Here is an 18,878-nt window from a genome sequence, read left to right on the forward strand (position 1 = left end):
AAGACCTCTCAAAAGTTTGTCTCTCATCAAATCAAAATCTACCCTTGTACTCCCATCAGGTAATGCTAACAAGAAAGCAAAAATCAGTATTTTGATATACTCAAAGTATTTGCATTTACAAACTGCACAGAAACACCTGTAAAACAATAAGGAGAAACCATCCTTCCCTTGATTTCTGCCAGGTAAGCAAGACTTCCCTTTTCCTTAGCAAAGGATGGACACGCACATACCCATTTTATAGTTTTAGTGACTCACTTCCAGCTCTTCTGTTATTAAAGTATCACTGAAAGATATAATGGTTAATATTTGTGTTTGATACGGTTCTTTTTTTCTAAATTAAGGAACAGGTTGTTGATTACAATTTCAAACTCAGCGAGTAAAATGCTACACCACTGTGAATATATTTTCAGCTATTATAAAATTACATCGTTAATACATTACACACATAATAATAACCAGACATTTGATAATGAAAATTCAGTACCCAGTGCTAACTCAGGAAATCATCCAAAATAAGATTAGATTTCTAATACAGTTAAATGCCTGACATCAGATATGTTAAAGTTCACTGAACCTGTGTGCACACGTTTAACTGTTGAAAATATCAGCCTTTTAAAATATTGTAAGTGAAATTTCTTTACTGGGTGAGCTAAGATACTGTTAAGATCACTGGAGATAGCCTAAACTGCCAATCCCCTGGTTAGATACCTAAACATAGGCTTGGGCAGATCCTACCCTGTCCAGAAAAAAAGTCCACCACATGTTTTTGCCTTTTCATATCAAGCTGCACAGCAGGCCTATCTCTTGGCAGGTGGCAGAAGAAATTTGACCTCCTCAGGCTCTGATTATGCAGTGAGCTTTCCTTACCTGTACCAAGCCCTCTACCTCCAGCCTCTGGCTAGGAATGAGATTCTAACAAAGCCTGAGCCCCTCTGTATGACACGCTGTAGATTACTTGACAAACATCATTTGGAGTGCTGTGGATTCTGTTCCTTAAATTACACGACAAAACTAGGGAGGGGGCTGGTCATTTCTGCCAATATGCACAGGTACATTTGAGTCAATACCACTGCTTTTGAAAATCTTTTGTTCTGATGGCAAAGAGAAGATCTTGAGAGCAGTAAACATCCGTTTGTCTTGTATAACTCATTGTGTGAAAAAAAAACACAACACCAAAGAGTGAACAAATTCATTCCATATTTGGGTGGCTAGATAATGTACATTAAAAAAGCCTTTATTCTAAATCCTTTAGTTCAATGGATGACATACATTGTTTAGGCTGTAATTAGATTGGAATTGTACCTCCTATTCCCCTGACTATTCATTCAAAAACAGCATTTGCTGTGGTTGCATTCACATTCTTGTTCTGCTCCCTCTCTACAGCTATTTCTGGCAAGTGAATTTTCTGGCAGGGATGTTAATGGAAGCAGCAAGTTTTAAATTAACATTGGAGAACACAGACAGAAAGTGGATTTTAAAACTCATAAACACAACTATTCATAGCAGAAACTTGCTTTTAAGAATTATTCTCATTATAGTCTGAATACAGTAAAGAGCTTAGGAACATACTTACCTTTAAGCATTCTCTGAAGTCCCTTTGAAATTTCTGCTTTAATATTTCTCTGAAATGGAACCTCTGTCTGGGGAGAGAAACAATACCTTGTTATAAGTGATATGTCTAATAAAAATGAATCAGCACAGCTTGCATTTTGATTGCCAATTACTTGCAATCAACTGCTCACAAAAACTCGCTGATCAAGAAAATACTTCTAGAAATATTCATTACCAAAATTGAGAACTTCAAGTGCATATAGGATAGGTTATCTGTGAACAAGTTCAACTGAATAGAGGAAAGAAAACAAATATTGCTTCCTAAGCCACGAGGTGAAACTTCAGGTACTTTAACAAACAGTTTTTGTATCAATGATTTACTTGGCTGTTATTATAAGGCTCTACAAACTAAAAATTCAGTTCGCTGTTTGAATCACTAATGGTGCAATTAATACCTCTGGTAAGTTTTTAGAATATGTTACAATAAAATGTTTTATTTGAATGCATCTATACTCGCCATCAAAAACCGTCATTAAGTCTCAGTTACGACAACTGCTCAGAACTGAAGTCAGACAAGAATATATCATAAATACTGAAGGAAAAATTAAGCCTATAAAAAGCATGGCAAGTAATTGGAAAGGGGAGCAAGATAAATATTCAAATCCATTCCCATTTCATGCACATTTCTGAGTAACTATGAGAATGGAAACTATCAGGAAGGCTCAAATGGCCATTAAAAAAGTAACTCTGACCCTAAAACGTAGCCCAGAATTGAGCTGAAAGAATATGCTTATTCAGCAACTTTGTTATGAGAGGATGTTCAAAAGATTCAAAGTCAGAAACATTCAAGTTCCAGTGAAAGCTGAGAAGCTTTGCAAACCCAATTCTCATTTGGGTACTAAAAGCTTTGACTGCTTCTTGAGAAGCTGGATAAAATATCAAATGCAAATTAAAAGTTAAATTGTCCATTTTTTTCCAGATTATTATTATTTTTTTTTTTCTGAAGAGTGGTTTTCAAACAAATAGAAGTTTTTAAGGGAAATTTCCCATTCTAGTAGAGTCTTTTCAAACATTTGCTGAAGGATGACAAAGTGGAGAATATTTTCATTTGAGGAAACAGAAGTTGTGGCGGGGTTTCTGAAGTCTGAAAAACAGGACCTTTTCCATAGGAAGCACGTACTGCTCCGTGCAGGGATACTACATCACCTATTAAAAACACTGAGTAAACAGCTACTACAAGGAAGTTTAATTCGGTGGCATCTCCATCTGAAAGTTACAGCATCACTTAGACCACCTCTGTCCAGGATCCTCACTCTTCTGGGTAATTTGGAGGTTAGCAACACGTGTGAAATCACTAACTTCCAAGAGCAAAAATGTTCGCTGAGCTCAAGGATGCATCCCTTTTCTCTCATCTACTAACAGAGTCAAACTCACCGCCCAGCACACCACCTACACGCAGAGAGCAGCCCTTTGGTCAATGCAGGATTACGAGAGCGGTGTCAGTGTTGCAGGAAGTATTTCTGAACGGATGCATGTGACAGCAGTACGTTCAGACATTTCTTGCTCAGTTATAAAGGAAAACAAGCACAAGCGTAGACGTGAGCACGAGGAGAAAAAGCAACAACGAGGTTTTACTGCCGACTCCAAATCTTGCCATTGTCTGCTAAAAGTGTAGCAGGTCATGGCACATTACACTTTATCATCAGGCTGAAACCATGGCAAAATTCAAGGCGCTTATTACTGCAGAAGACAAAAGCCTTGTACCACTGCTCCCAGTGACATTCCCACTGTTGTCTTACGGTGTGGCACCATTTCTCGTTCCATTATTTCCTTCCTAAGAGCAAAATATCATTCGTATTAAGGAGGTGACAAAAGCTTTAACTTCTTCTAAGAAGGAGAATGAAATTAAGAAGAAGGGGAATTGGATAATGGCTGTATTATTCATAGGAACGCATACCTAATTTATATAGTGCTGCTAGTACGCCATCTAAGATTGCTGTAACTCCAATTAAGCCCATTTAAGTAATGAAAAGGACTACTCTACTGTGTCTGAATATTAATTTCATGGTCTGATTTTCATATTAGAAAGTAAAAACATATTCCTAACTCATACAGTGATTTTACAACAATTACTAGCAAGACTTTCCAAGGTGCAAAGGTCCTTCCAAACAGTATTATTCTTAGTTTCTGTGACTAGACTTCTAAGTACGGGAGAGCACATTGGCAAAAACATCAAAGAGATATTAAATCTGCATGAAGGTGCCTGCCTTTGTGAGGAGGGGGCAGTTTTAGCCACTTGAAATAGCCCACAAAGACCCAGAATTACCTTCAAAATCAAACCTGCACGCGTATCTAAGTTGGAAATTCATGAAGTCAGGTAATAGCTTCGAAAGACTCGGGCAAGAAAAACCCTTTAGAAAATGAAATACAGAATAGTAAATAAACAAAAGCTGGCTTCAGGCTTTACACAGAACTCTGTTTTTCTGAAAGGATGCTAAGGAACATTAGACAATCTCTATTCGAGAGAAAAAAATACCATTTATGTTGGGAACCAGCTTTGGATACAGGGTAATCTGTGTGTTTCCGAAACACAGTATATAAACTGGGATTCATTGCATGACATACTAAAAAAGTATTTGTTTCTGCTTCTTAACCAACCCCAGAATTGGTATCACATTACTCTAGGCTGGTCTGGATGCCCCACCGAACGGTGTGCACACTCAGCTTTAAGCAAGAGCTCCCCTGTTCCTAACCCAACGGGGTGCATGCATAAGCACGTGCGGGATGCAGCCCGGATTCAGCAGGGACACAGCAGAACTTGCAGACCCACAGAAGGAGTGGGAACTCTGCAAGGAGCTCTTCGGGCAGCTAATGACTCCTGCTGCTGTACCTCTAACGCAGTACAAGTAGGAACTAAAGCAGACGCCGTCTGTATCATTAGAAGTATTCACACACTTTAAAAAAAATGCATTTGCACCCTGTTTTTTTTTTTCTTTTTTCAGTCCATTAGTTCCCTGGCAAGTCATATGCAAGTAATTTTCTTTTGCTTTCTCAGTTTCTTATCCCTAATGCTACCTCTCACAGGCCATTTCTCCTCCTTTTTAGCTAGCAATAGATAAAAGAAGGCTATCGAATACAGTTACGGGGACATTTAAAAAGCTCGAAACTTTTTAAAGTAGAGTAACAGTGAATTCATCACAACAGTAAGATGTGGCATCCGGTAAGCAAGTACAGAAGGAAGCTGGAGATAAGATGGATGCAGTGGGAGTTAGGGATGCCATCATCTGCACTGCTGGTGTAACACAAACCATCCAACTCACCTTACACAGCCCAGATCCAACTGGAAGTTTCACAACGAAGTGAGGTGATTTGGGGAGCAGTGCTGGCACACTGCCTGCCCTTATGTGCCCTAGAGAAATGAAGTCACGGACTCAGAAGAGACAGATATGTTCCTCACTGTTTAAGAACCAACTCTTTTTTTTGTTCCTGGATGTGTGCTTTCAGTTGATGGTCACGAGAATAACTGCTAGGTGTGTAAACACTTCTGGTCATGAATGGAAAGAAAAGAGCAAGGATGAGCAGCTTTCTCTGTATTTTGGTGCCTCAGAACATGCCATTGTGCTTCACTTTCTGCTATCAGAAAGAAACTGACAGTGCAAGGGAAGAACTTGCCACAGCATACCAGACAAGACTCTGCACAGACCCAGCTCTACATACAAGGAAATGAAGAAACCAAGAGGGAAATTGCATACATGCCACATTGTTCTCGATCTTCCAGTGCGTAACAAGGGCTCAAGCTGCCTGGTCAGCCTTGAACCTTACCCAATGCCTTCAGAAGCACACGCCTCTGCACAAGGCATATCTCCGTGCCTGGCTTTCTGTGATTAACATCCCTCTTCCGTACCTCATCCCCCCCCCGTCATAAATACTACAGCTTCATTTTCTCTTGTTCCCTTCAATTACCGCTTGCGTATGGATGCAATTCTCTTCCTGCTTAGGCAGGCAATTATGAAAAAGTACCTTTTTTTTTTTCTTTTTTTTTTTTTTTTCTAAATTGGAGCAAGCATCGCGAGCCACGAACTCCCACCGGCCAGGCTGTACAGCCTCTAGCTTGTTTTTCTTGGAGCGAGGGCAGCCTCCAATATTCTGCAGCCCAGCTGCACCCAGGGGGTGTTGCTCCAGCCCTCCTTTCAGATTCCCAGGTTGGGAGGCTGGGCTTCTGATGGAGGCAGCAATGTCAGAGAGGCCCCTCCAAAGGAGGATTTACAGCAGCAAAGTCTAGCTCCTGCTCTGTCCCAAGGCTGGCTTCATAGCAAGGTTGCCAAGCTGCAGGAGTGAGGCATCTCTGTCTTGCATTTTTTTTTTTTTTTCCCTCCAGAAATTATCTTGATTGTTTTTTTCCTCTACATGGGTAAGGCAGAAAAGCAATTCTTCTAATAACCGTAGGACAGAAGAGCCAGCATGGAAGAGTAGGGGATGACAAACGTGTCTTAGAACAATGTGGTCGTGTACCCAAATCTCCCAGTTTCCAAAGGAAAAGCTGAGGCAGGGCAGCTAAACACACGAACACAAGGCAGAAAATGGCCTTAATTAGAAGGAAATATTTGAGTGTGATGCCCAGACACATGTTTCAAGGATCTAACCCCCCTTCCTTGCCCATCTTGGATGTTTATGCCTCTGCTGTTCCTTCTGCTAGCACTGCTCCTGCTTCACTACCTACCTTCAGTACTTTCACTACTAGCTACCAGAGCTAGCAGGTTTAAAACAGAGCAATGACTATCAGATACCTTCCTTTAGGCACCTAGGTATTAAAAAACAAACAAACAAACAAACAAAAAAAAAAAACAAAACAAAACAAAAAACACAGCAGTTTAAGAATGAACTAACACGGTTATGCCTGTACTGAAAAACCTCCATGGCCTCCAAGTCATCCCCCAGATACTGCAGCACAAGGCTTGTGAAAAGAAGAGGTAGAGAGAAACAAAAAAAAAAAATTAGCAAGAAATAGATATGTATTAAATACCCATTAAAGCTCACATTTTAGAAGTAGAGGATTGAACAGTTAAGGTCAGTCAAGCTGTTAAGAAATGTGAATGTCTAACATTTGTGCCAAGAAAACTTTAAACTAAGTAACACTGCTTTGTACAGTATCAAAGAGAGGTCGAGAATGAGATGCACACATTCATCTTGTGATGAATGGATTATAAATAGACTTTTAAGATGGCAATAAAATCATTCATTACACTTTTTAAATGAAAAGTTGGAGCGAAAAAAGCGGTCGGTGTAATATTCGCTCTGAATAGCCACAGCTGGCAAGCAGCTGGATTTCAAATGGGCTTTCTCTCCCAAATGCCAAAAGCACTAATTCATTGCTGTGGCTCTGCCTCTGTGAATTACAGCTTTTGCAAACACTGTCTGTTAGCATGATATACACAGCCCCTCCGTGTGCTGTGCACAGCGCACTGCATTAATCTGTGAAATGGCAAAACACAGGGGGAGAGCGTGACCTACGTCAAAGCCATCGCTGCGAGCATGGCATTGACAAAACTTCCTACCCCAGACAAGCCCTGATTCCTGACACTGTCCCGCTGGAAACAGGAGCTTTCAAATGAGGAGGCAACCTCTAGTAAAATCAAACCACTGCACCCACACTTAGGGAAAAATACCTTACTATTGAAGACTATTTTTCAGATATAGAGAGAGTCCAACACAAGCCCAGCCTGCCAACATAACCAACTCAAAGCGGCAGAGCTGCAGTGATTCACGCTGAAGTTTCCTCTCTTACACTGAACTGCTTTCTACAATTACTTCTGGAATTAGTTATCACATTCCGTGAAAGCGAGTATTACCCCAAACGTATCACCATCCTGCCTTGAAAAACTAAAAATAAAATATGCACAAAATGAGCTGTGAGTCTCCACTGGCAAAGACCAAGGTTGTAAGAGCCGCTACAGCAGCTACGAGAGCAAATTTCCTCCGAGTATTCTGGATAAGCAATGGAATAGATTGCTCTGGGCTTCTCTAGACCTAAGGGGTCTTCAGGATCATCTGCCATAAATAACTTCACAATAATGCTGCTGCAGTCGCAGTCATCTAGGAACACGAGAACATGATAAAGTTTGCAATTACAGATCTGAAGATCTATGTCTATCCTTTCCAAAAGGAGAAGAAAAACACAAGACTACTATATTCTTTTCAGCTATAAGGGATAATAAATACAGCTGGCCCTGCATCACTTCAGTGCAAAGAGACGGGAGGAAGGACCTCTTGCAGCTCCTTCCAGTCCTGATTTCTGTGAACCTTTGACTCTGAGATCACAACACAGAACACATCCTTACCATTCAAGACGAGAAGGGACTAATAAGGAGTGTGAGTCAAAGGATCTGAGGGAAAGGGAGCGCAGATCAAAGAACTACAACCTCCTACCATGCTCAGTCCCTGTGGACGGAGGCACGCAGGAAAGTTACTGCAGCTGCTGAGATCATAACTGAAAGGCAGGGCAGATGTATCCTTGCTGTGCCTCTGTAACATCAGCCACAGCAGGGCTTGGGCATCTATGCTCCACTGCAAATAGCAGTGACAGCAGCAGCTGTGTTAAGAGCTTTATTTAAAAATAGAGCATATGGACACGCTCATAGTGTGGCAGCACAGTATGTTCAGGAAGGCTGCCAAACAAAGATATGTTTGAGGAAAAAAGCCCCCAAAACAGAAAGGAATAAAGGCAGTCAAGCAACAGACTTCTAACTGGCATCTTCGAAACGATGGTATGAGTTCACACTTGGCCAAGACCCTGGAAAAAGCCTTCCTTTGATTGTTACAAGCTGCCCTAAAACCATTCCTTTGGGGCTTGTCAGTGAAGCCTGCTAACTAGTGTATTAGCCCATCTCACTAAAACAATGTGCATTTATCACAATTAAACTCAACCGGTAACCTTCGCCCTAAACCTACTGAGTGAAATAACAAGCATGAAGAAGAAATTACTGTGAGTTCGATAACAAATACCATTCCTACAGGTATTAAACACATTTCTTAGATGGCATACTCTGCATACCAGGGACACAGGAGCCTTGCACTGCTGCCTATTGCTGCCTGTGGTACTTATGCATCCATTAGCATAGTATTAGGGCATCCTGTGGTCTTTACCCCGGTTCTTGTGCGATCCCTGATGCTTGTATCCCCAGGCTACGACTGAAAGAGCTAAAGCACAGGCAGGCTGACTTACCCACATTAAAACGAGATCGCTGCCAGAGCGTGGAGTTAAACCTGCATCTCCCACCGCAGACAGGCCTGCTAGCACGGGCCTGCCTCCTTCTGCAGCAGCAGAAGTGCTGGTATGAAACTTTGTCACTAGGCCGGGGTGGTGACGGGGATTCCTGCAGCATTTACATAAACCTTGGGCTATCACAGTTTCCCCATCTGGCCATCTAATCCATTTTCCAGGGTAAGAAATGGTTTAGCAGCTGTTGTGTGGCAGAGATAAAAGCACACAAATAAGCATAAGGGACGTGCCTGGGTGACACTAAGAGCTGTATCGGGCTACCAGAGAAGAAGGAAACTCTTTGTCTAGAACACAACGCCCAAGGAACGAGCATCAGCAGAACATAACTCATACATATAGTAAAACATTCCCCTTCAGTGATTTTTTAATTATATTTGGAGCTTTTAGACCTGAGTCACTGTAGGCTTTTATTTTTTTATTTATTATTTTTACTATTTTTTAGATTTTATTTTATTCCTGCAGTTTCTAGCACAGTCCAAGGTGTATGTCCTAGGCAAAAACAGACAGACTTTACTCCTGATTTTGTGTCTTAACCCTGCTCATCCAGGTTTATACCCTGTAGGAAGAGCAGACAAATCATTTCAAGGCTGGAAATAGTTTAAAAGCCTTATAGGGCCACAGGACAGACAGAAATCAGGAGTCCACTGAATCATATTTATTGTCAGAATTTTCTTTTTGGACAAGTTTTGGAGACCTGAATTGAGATCTGAGACACTGAGACCTGCACACGAGGCACAGCCTGCAAAATCTGCCTTCTAAAGACAGGTAGTGGAAAGTATCTCATCTGTGTTTCAGGATAACATTTTTTGCTGTTAATCAACAAGGACTTTGCACATATTTCTTACAGTATTTCTTTGTGTTTGTCTTGATACCTGACCTCAAAAGTGAAACAAACCTGCTTGGTGCTTATGTGACCCAAATTTAGGTATTTTCTCTTCATGCATCTGGCATCAAAACTGTTCCCTCTCTTCAAATATTAAATGTAAGCAAATAGAGAACTAAAGGAAAAACACATACATTTCTATGCTTCCTTTATATCATTTTCACAACAGGGTTTCTTTTAGAGGCTAAGATACCTAGCACCCAAAAAAATCAATGCCACAACACAGACCTTCGAACAACAGACAGCTTGAGCTCACGCTTCACGCTCAGACACTTTTTTGTTCCCCTGTCCTGGTTTCAGTTAGCACAGAATTAATTTTCTTCCTAGTAGCTGGTGGAATGCTGTGTTTTGGCTTAGAATGAGAAGAGTGCTGATAACACCCCGATGCTTTAATTGTTGCAGAGCAGTGCTTATACTAAGCCAAGGACATCTCAGCCTTTGCTCTGTCCTGCCAACGGGCAGGCTGGGGGGTGCAGTAAGAGCTGGGAGGGGACAGACCCAGGACAGGTGACCCAAACTAGCCAAAGGGGTATTCCATACCATCTGACGTCATGCTAAACAATATATAGGGGTGGCTAGCCGGGGGGAGGGGGCCGGACTGCTCGGGGTTAGGCTGGGCATCGGTCAGCGGGTGGTGAGCAATTGCATTGTGCATCACTTGTTTGTACATATTATTAGTAGTAGTACTATTATCATCATTGTATTATTATTATTATTATTATTATTATTATTATTATTATTATTATTATTATTATTTTCCTGTCTTATTAAACTGTCTTTATCTCAACTCACGGGCTTCACTTTCCATTTCTCTCCCCCGTCCCAGAGAGGGAGGGGGGAGGGTGAGCGAACGGCTGCGTGGTGTTTAGCTGCCAGCCGGGTTAAACCACGACATCCCCCACTGAAGAAAATTCAAGACTGAATGCTCTGATGTTGGAAAAGACAGCCTGTGATATTCTGCTGTAACTCAGGCTGGCAGCACGCACGTATCCATGGCGTGAGGTACAGGTAAGCAGCTGAGACAGCTGCCTGGTTGGGTGTGTGGGTTTGGGGTTTGCAAGCACAGCTGCCAGGACAATTTTAGTCTCAGGGCTGTGTCACAGCAGCTGGAAGGTGCAGAGCACACGGACATTTCTCTGCTGGGGTCTTTTAGGAGGGCAAGCTCTTTGGACCAGCTGATGGAAACTAGCACCACAGCAAGTTCACGGTGGGAAATGGAAGTGAGCAAAGCAAGCTCAGCCCAGGAGGGAGATCAACCAGTAATACAAGACATCCAGAGTGGCAGAAGCACAGGTATTGTGTCAGCTTGCGAGCCAGATGTGTGCATCTTGTGAACCTACAGCTTCATGAAAAAAAAAAAGTTAGAATTCAGGCGATGTGTTGCTTTGGGCAGGTAGCTGTGTGAATAAATAAGGAAAATTAACGTGCATTTGCTTGCTAATATTCCTAAGCTTTGTATTTCCTGAGTTACAAGAGAAGGCCGTTTATCCATCTCTGCCTCATCCCAAACGGATTTAAACAACAGCGAGCTTTGAGCTGGAGTGCAACCAGGGAGGTCAAGCATAGCTCCATGGGAATGGAGCGTGCACCAAGGCTGATGGTTGTTCTTTCAGGCAACGGAATCTCCTGCAACAAGATGTAAAACACCTCTGGGAGGTAACAAACCCCTTCTCTGCGCTTAGAGCCTAGGAATGCAAGGAATCACAACCCATCTCCCTGCCATGCAAATGTAAAGCACATCCCCTTGGCTTCCTTTTATAACACAAACAGCATATACTTCATTATAATAATAACAAAAAAAAAAAAACTAAAATACCCTAAATAAAGCCCCTGTATGTGAAATTCTGTTCACATACAGAAGCTGTGACGGGGAGGGTCAGGCTGGATGTTAGGAAGAGGTTCTTCACTGAGAGGGTGGTCGGGCACTGGGACAGGCTCCTCAGGGAAATGGTCACTGCACCAAACCTGCCTGAGCTCAAGAAGCATTTGGACTGGGCTGTCCTGCATAGGGTTTGGTTTTGCGGTGGTCATGTTTGGAGGCAGGAGTTGGACTCAGTGGTTCTCGTGGGTCCCTTCCAACTCAGTTTATTCTATGATTCTATTCTATAGCAAAATAAAAAGGAACTTCAAACACTTGGTTTATCCGCCTGCCTTTTCACTGTACAGTTCTCCCCTCTACACCTTTTCAGACAGAATAGAGAAAGTAGAATTGTACAGTTCTGCTGGTCTCCAGCTGAAGCACATAATTCTCTTCTCCATATCAGCATCCAGCTCTGATGGCTGGTGTATAATACGTAATGGCCACTTCATATTCTTAGGAACATTCAGGAAAAGAGACATTATCTGTTTAGGAGCTGGAGAGAAGTCGTCAGGGAAGCAACTGCACTTCCCAAACATTCATTGTTTGCTACCCCTCATTTTCTGTCCCCTCTCTATCCCAGTTTCACCATTTGCTCTGTCTGCATCTGTCACAGCCAAGCGACTGATCTCCTTGCCTTACATGAGGCATCACAGGCTACCTTGTGCCAGGCTTCCTCCCTTGAGTGGGAACACAACACAGAATACAAATCACTTTTTTGCAGCTGTACTTCCTTACCCTCAGAAATGTCTCTCCAGGGTCAAATCCAAGCATGTTTGCGAAGCTGCACAACAAAAGCGTGGTCAGCAACAGTGCAGTACTTGACTTCGCAAGACACAAATAAAACAGGGTCCTGCTGAAAAAACGTGTGTAACTCAAAGTAAGAAGCCACCTCTTTGGGGAGCACGGGGACTGTAGACAACCAAGAGTTTTGCTAAGTCCTAACCAGGGCTTACTTCCAGGACCAAGTCCATAATACCTCTACGAAAATTAAACAGGGTGCAATTATCTGCATGTCCTTTAAGATTTAGGAGGATTACCTTTAGCACACTAAGATACGGGTAGAGATGACTGCAGAGAAAATACTTCTCTTTTCCTCTTGCAGGGTTGGTCATTTTGACTGTAGAATCATTCGAACATGGAGAGTTGAGCCTACCTTTCACCAAGCAATCTATAGGACAACTGCCCAATACTTGTTAGCATATTTAGCTTTCCTTAGCACTGAAGACCTGGGAAGGCTCAAGCAAGTCACGTTATCTCTGCGATAACATGTGATAACTACATTCATGTCCTGTCAGAATCAAAGCCAATCACTTGCAGCACATATTCATCACTCCACATGGCTGTATCAATTACACTCACACATTTAACTATCTCAAGACAGAAACTTTCATCCCAAAATGTGGACGCAGGGGTAGCAAAATGGGAAAGTCAGCTCCTTTCAAATGGGATTATAGACCAGTTGGGAACGGAAATGGTTCCCATACTCAAAGGCGTTCCATAATTTATTTGTAATTTATTTATGAGCCTGTAGGAAGAGTGTCCCAATAAGTAGGTTTTGAAGGAAAAAAGTTAAACTCCCTAGAGGACTCTTGTAAAGAGACAGGGAATAAGACTTAGCTTGTCCCACCAAAGAAGGTTCACTATATGAAATGCAGGGCAGACTAGAAGATCAAGCTCCTGACCATCAGTCAGCTGTATCATAGGATTTGAACAGAGCACACAACAAAATCATTCACAAAATAAAAGTGAATGACGGGAAAAAGAAACAAAACAAAACAAAAACAAACAAAAAAAAGGAGGCAAAAATTTTAAATGTCAACTTAAGTCTTCACTCAGTTCTAATCTAAAGCTAGTTTAACAATACAGGGATGGAGATTACAAAGAGATGTTAGGCAGATCTTTGGTTTAATAAACAAACAACCAACAACAACAACAATCAATATTGGGAAGGACTGGCCTGGAAAAATAACACTGCACCAAGGGGAACTCAGCAATTATCTAAACGTCACTAATGGCAGATCTCCCCATCCAAGTCCATTTTTTGTATTTTTCAGTTGTTTTGCTCTCTGAGGTTGCTCTTCTTTTTAAAACAAGGGAGCCCTGTTTCATTGCAGACTCCAGACCCTACCACAATAAACTGATTATATTCATGTTAATGAGAAACTGTCTGTATTACCTCCCGGTAATCAGGGCACTAAGGGCCATGGCCCATGCCTGCTGTCACCTACACTGAGTTAACGAAGCAGATGTACTCAGTTTCCAAGGTAAGAACTTAAAAGGTGAGAAAGTAGAAGTATGATTTTGTCAATGTAATCAGGAAGCTGCAATGGAAACAAGGGAAATATCAATTATGCAGAGCAAGTTGGTAATTATTTATGCTGCATTATTAAACTAGACGCTACAGATTGCAGAGATTTCTGGAATCAGATGGACTGCTACTCCACTGAATACAAGCAAGAGCAAAGTCCCAGCAGCTTATGCAGACAGAAAATGGTTTAGAAACCCAAAGAAAGAATTTTCAGAATCAAAGTAGAAAAAAAATCACTCCTGCAGTTGGTTTACCTGTATTTTTTTTCCCCTAAACTTCAAAGAAGAACTGCATAAAGAGGTGACAACTGAGATGAGATTGAGAAATAAAGGATGAATCTGAACTGCATCCATATGAATGATGAATTAGCTAGGGCCATTTCAAGAGGTAAGATCACTGACCAGAGCACAGGATTGTCCAAGATCAACATTACCTGAAAAATCCTATTATGATTCTACATCATAAAATACAAATGAAATAATTTCCTGCAAATAAATTTGCCATGAATAAATGTTTCATTTGAAATAAGATCTTGTCTCTTTCTCAGAGCCAAAAAATGTATTTGCAATAGCTAGGTATTCATTTCAGTTTGCTAATTTAAGCAAGAAAAACACCTACTTTACTTTTGGTAGCCACTTTAACAAACTACATTGCACTTCTGCAAGATGGATCCTTCTTCACAACTTACTTGATAACAGTTTGTTTTTTGTTTATTTTTTTTTCTTTCAAGTCTTTTGCAATTGGCGACTCCTCAAATGCATTCATCCAAAATTAAAGCACTCATTTTTCAGCAATTCCTATGAAGAGGCCTACAGGATGCTCTGAGCAGGTGACCAGTAATCTGACACCTTCAGTTCACGTACCACAAATTTGTGGAGCCGTCCACTCCTTCCTTCACGGTAGCTTACAAGGCCTGCTTTACTGGGAAACCACTGCAGCCACTGTAATCTCCTGGAGAGACCTGAGTTACCTAATATCAAGCCTCAAGGGCTGACTTTTCTGCCAGACAGAAACACTCCCTCTTTTTGGTTCAACAGAAGCTCGCTAGTTTTCCCTTCTCCTTCACTGCACACTCTTGGTTGCACACTCAAGGTGAAACAACCTGCAAAATTTGGTGTTCTCCTCTGCTCAGAACACAAAACATTATTAGTTGGCTTGTATTCTTTAGCAGCTTGTGGCATTTTCCATTGCCTGGACCAGGTAGGTATTTTTGAACCAGGTATGATCCACAGGGATTCCCGTTTCAGGTAGCACTCATGCATTTTCATAAACTCTCATAGTTGTACGTTGTTGTTGGCAAGGCGAGAAGATATGTGGACACTTTCAGGTGAAAGATGTAAAGACACCATGCTTCATGGAAAAATTTATATGCAAGGTGCTTAAGATGAGTCCACAACGTGGGCAGGTTCTATTGTTCTGGGCTTTCTCTTAACATCTACAAAGTTTTTAACAGCGTTCAGGAAATAGAAGCGAGTAATTAGATTGCACATAAAAAGCTGTGACAGCCTCCTCCTGCCTTTGACAGTGTGGCGAGCTTAGCAGAATTCAATTAAAGTTTATAGTGTATTTTACCAGGACAGTAATTTTGATGTAATCATAAACAAAATCAGATAGGAAGGTTGTCATAATGGCATCAAAGTATTCAGAGAAGGTATATAGGGTCTTCTCTGTGCATTTCATGTCTAAAACACATTTCAGGTTATCCCTGAAGGCCTCTGCTCTGGCCCGTTCGCCAAATAAAACCAGCTTCGATAGCAGGAGGAAGAATTTTACCCAAACTCCAATTTCTGGTGCCTTCTCAAAATGAGAGACATTTTTACTTCACTTTTTCCCCATTAGGTTCTCTAAATGAGCTTCAGGATTCAGAGGTTAAAGATTTTAATTAAAGAAGTTCAAGTTAAAACCTAACAATTCACTGTCACTTTTGTTAAGTTGCTAAAAATCTGAGTCCGCCCTTTGTCACCATTACCACCTCGTTTTCTTCCGACTCACTGCCAGAGGACATAAGGAGAGAAGTTTCCCTCGGTATTTTTTCCCCAAAATTGAGGTGTAAAATACCTATTCAGCTCCTTCCAGGGACATCTGCAGGCCCGAGAACAGCAAGCTCACAGCCATATGCAAGTGATACACGCACTTCAACAGGGAGGACTAAAAACACCATAGTCATTTGTGGATAATTTTCAAAAGCAAAAATTACACCTCCACCACCCCAGAACATGAAGGCAAAGCACAAGTGAAGGACGAGATGTCGCACACCCTGGTCACACTGCTTCACCACAGCCCCTAGGCCTAAGGGCCCCCGAATAAAGCACCCACTGGCTTACCTTGACGTGGAAGAGCTGTGCACCTTCACAGAGACCTCCCATGGGAGCTGATGGCCTTTGGGGCAGTCATGTGCTGCAGTGGAGTGGGGGGTGGCAGCTGGCATGGCTATTTATTTTAGGTGCAGGACCCTGCATTTGCCTCTGTTGAGCTTCCTGAGGTTCCTGAGCTTCCTGAGAAGCCAGCAGTGCCAGCACGCTGCTGTGCCACTGCTGCTCAGGGCGCTCGGCTGGTATCTCCGCGTGGCACGAGGCTACACTGCGTGCACACAGCAGGTTGTTCCAAACCAGCCCATCATCAGGCAGCTGCATCCAGCACGGCACTGATAGTTGGTGGTGCAGCCTCACCTCAAGCCCTGTGTGCAGTTCTGGGCACCACAGCACAAAAAGGATGTGAAACTGTTGGAAAGTGTCCAGAGAAGGGCTGCAAAGATGGTGAAGGGCTTAGAGGGGAAGACGTAGGAGGAGTGGCTGAGGGCACTGGGCCTGCTCAGCCTGGAAAGAGGAGGCTGAGGGGAGGCCTCATGGCGGCCTACAGCTTCCTCACGAGGGGCAGTGGAGGGGCAGGCGCCGATCTGTTCTCTGTAGTGCTATCCAGTGACAGGACCCGAGGGCATGGGGTCAGGCTGTGACAGGGGAGGGTCAGGCTGGACAGCAGGAAGAGGTTCTTCACTGAGAGGGCTGTCGCGCACTGCAACAGGCTCCCCAGGGACGCAGTCACGGCACCGAGCCTGTGGGAGTTTAAGGAGCGTTGGGACTGTGCTCTTAGTCATAGCTCTGAATTTTGGGGTAGACCTGTGTGGAGCCAGGAGCTGAGCTCAGTGATTCTTGTGGCTTCCTTCCAACTTGGGATATTCTATGATTCTATGATTTTTACCCACAATTTGAGTTGATTTCAGCTTCCCAATGTAAAACGATCTTCATCAAACTCCCCTGTAAAAGGAGGAGATCAATACACACCCCTGTTACAACAGACAAAAGGAAACCCTGAAGAAAGAGTATCACAATTGAGTGAGAAAAGCCTTGCTAAATTGCATGCTGTTTGCACTAAAAGTTTTTAGCCAGCTTATTTATATGTTACTTCAGTGTACAGACTTCAACCTTTTCTAGAAGCCTTTAAACCATGTAATTATCATTCGGGGAGGACAGAAGAAGGAAGAAGATGGACATTATATTTCTTACCCTCAGTTTCTGAGGTGGTAAGAATTTATAACTACGGGAGTGACCATGTGGTCTCTTATGTTCAGAACATAAGGGTAGCACACTGGGTCAGGCCAAAGGTCCACCTGAGCCAGTATCCTTTCATTGACGGCTACCAAAAGCAGATGCCTAGGGAATCGGGTAAGAACTGATCCACTGTATTTGGTACTTTCACCTCTGAAGAACATCCCCAGGACTCTGGGCAACCATTTACCCCTTGCATGTACTCATCATCCAGTGTTTCACAGAAATCAGGACATTTTTAGCATTCATGACAGGCTGTTACAAAGACTTCTACTGTGAAATTAAACTTCACATGAAGAATAGTTTTGTTTCTTTGGAATCTGGCCCACAGTTCTGGTATTGAAGGAATACTTAATTTATGATCCTTGCCTTATCATTCAGTGTTTTTAACCTCCATCATACTTGCTCAAGGTTGTCTTCTTCCCAGAGAAGAGGCATTGTGGAAGGCACTCCACACCTCTGCTGGGTTGCTACTGTTCTCTGAGTCTTTTCCACACTCATCCTTTTTGAGATGAGGAGACCAGAGTCACACGTTTTCAAGATACAAGCAGGCCTCAGCCTCTTACAGCACCATGATGATGTGTTTTATATTCTCTTCTATTCTAATTTTAATATTCCTAATATTCCCAGAGGCTAATGGCTTTTCCAGAGTCTCATAAGGTCCTTTCATAATTTTTCAGGCAGCCTTCATCTTTGCTGTTAAGAGTAACATTTTCTGATAGTACTAATGCACATCCCTAATAGCAATTCACACCATTTCCAGCTCATTTATGTATATACTAAGAATGAATAGATGAATATGAATGAATCAGCATTGATCCCAGCACTTCCCCTCTGGAAGTCCATTGGTGATCTTTTACTACTGTGAAAACAGATCACGGAGTCCTGTGCCAGTTTTCTACCTTTTAGGAGTTCTCTTTGCATGGCTAAATGAATGGCTGCATATGCAACTCTCATACGCTGTAAATGCCCTGTTTTCTTAAAAGGCTTCAGGCTTGAAATCTTGTTGAAAGGTTTACTGAAGTGTAATTTCTCTCTGCCTTCATGTTTCTTAAGGAACTTACAGCAACAGACAGAGCAGTTTCCAATCGTTATATGCATAGGGAACTAGAAATTTTTCTCTACTTGTGTAATTGGGGTTGGTTTTAGGTAATTTTCCTAAACAAATTAATACGATTAAAAAAAAAAAAGTTATAGCCCAAATAGAAACCTTACTTAAAACTTCCATAGAGTTTTCTTAACAGAAATCAAATCTACATTCTTGTACAGACATCTGAGTGTGCACCCAAATCTTAGAATAAACTAAAACCAAAGAAGGCTGAGACTGTCTGCAGTTTCAGCAAGGACCTACCTTTTTTCTCCTATGCACAAAACTATTCCTTGCTTACTGCACTGTACTTCAAGATATTTTAAAATACAGCATCTTGATAGGTACTGTAGAATAAATAAAT

The 18,878-nt window shown here is 42.0% G+C and overlaps 1 long non-coding RNA gene across 3 annotated transcripts in view; it reads right to left on the reverse strand.

Moving 5' to 3' along the window:
- The window catches only part of LOC311436254, a 237,430-nt gene that overhangs the window by 90,434 nt on the left and 128,118 nt on the right, over positions 1-18,878 (reverse strand). For all 3 annotated transcript variants that reach the window (XR_014692692.1, XR_014692694.1, XR_014692695.1), the window contains one exon: positions 1,574-1,640. This is a non-coding gene — a long non-coding RNA (uncharacterized lncRNA). The remainder of the gene's footprint in view (positions 1-1,573; positions 1,641-18,878) is intronic.

Source organism: Aythya ferina (genome assembly GCF_964211825.1).
Source record: "Aythya ferina genome assembly, chromosome: 4".
NCBI lineage: Eukaryota > Metazoa > Chordata > Aves > Anseriformes > Anatidae > Aythya > Aythya ferina.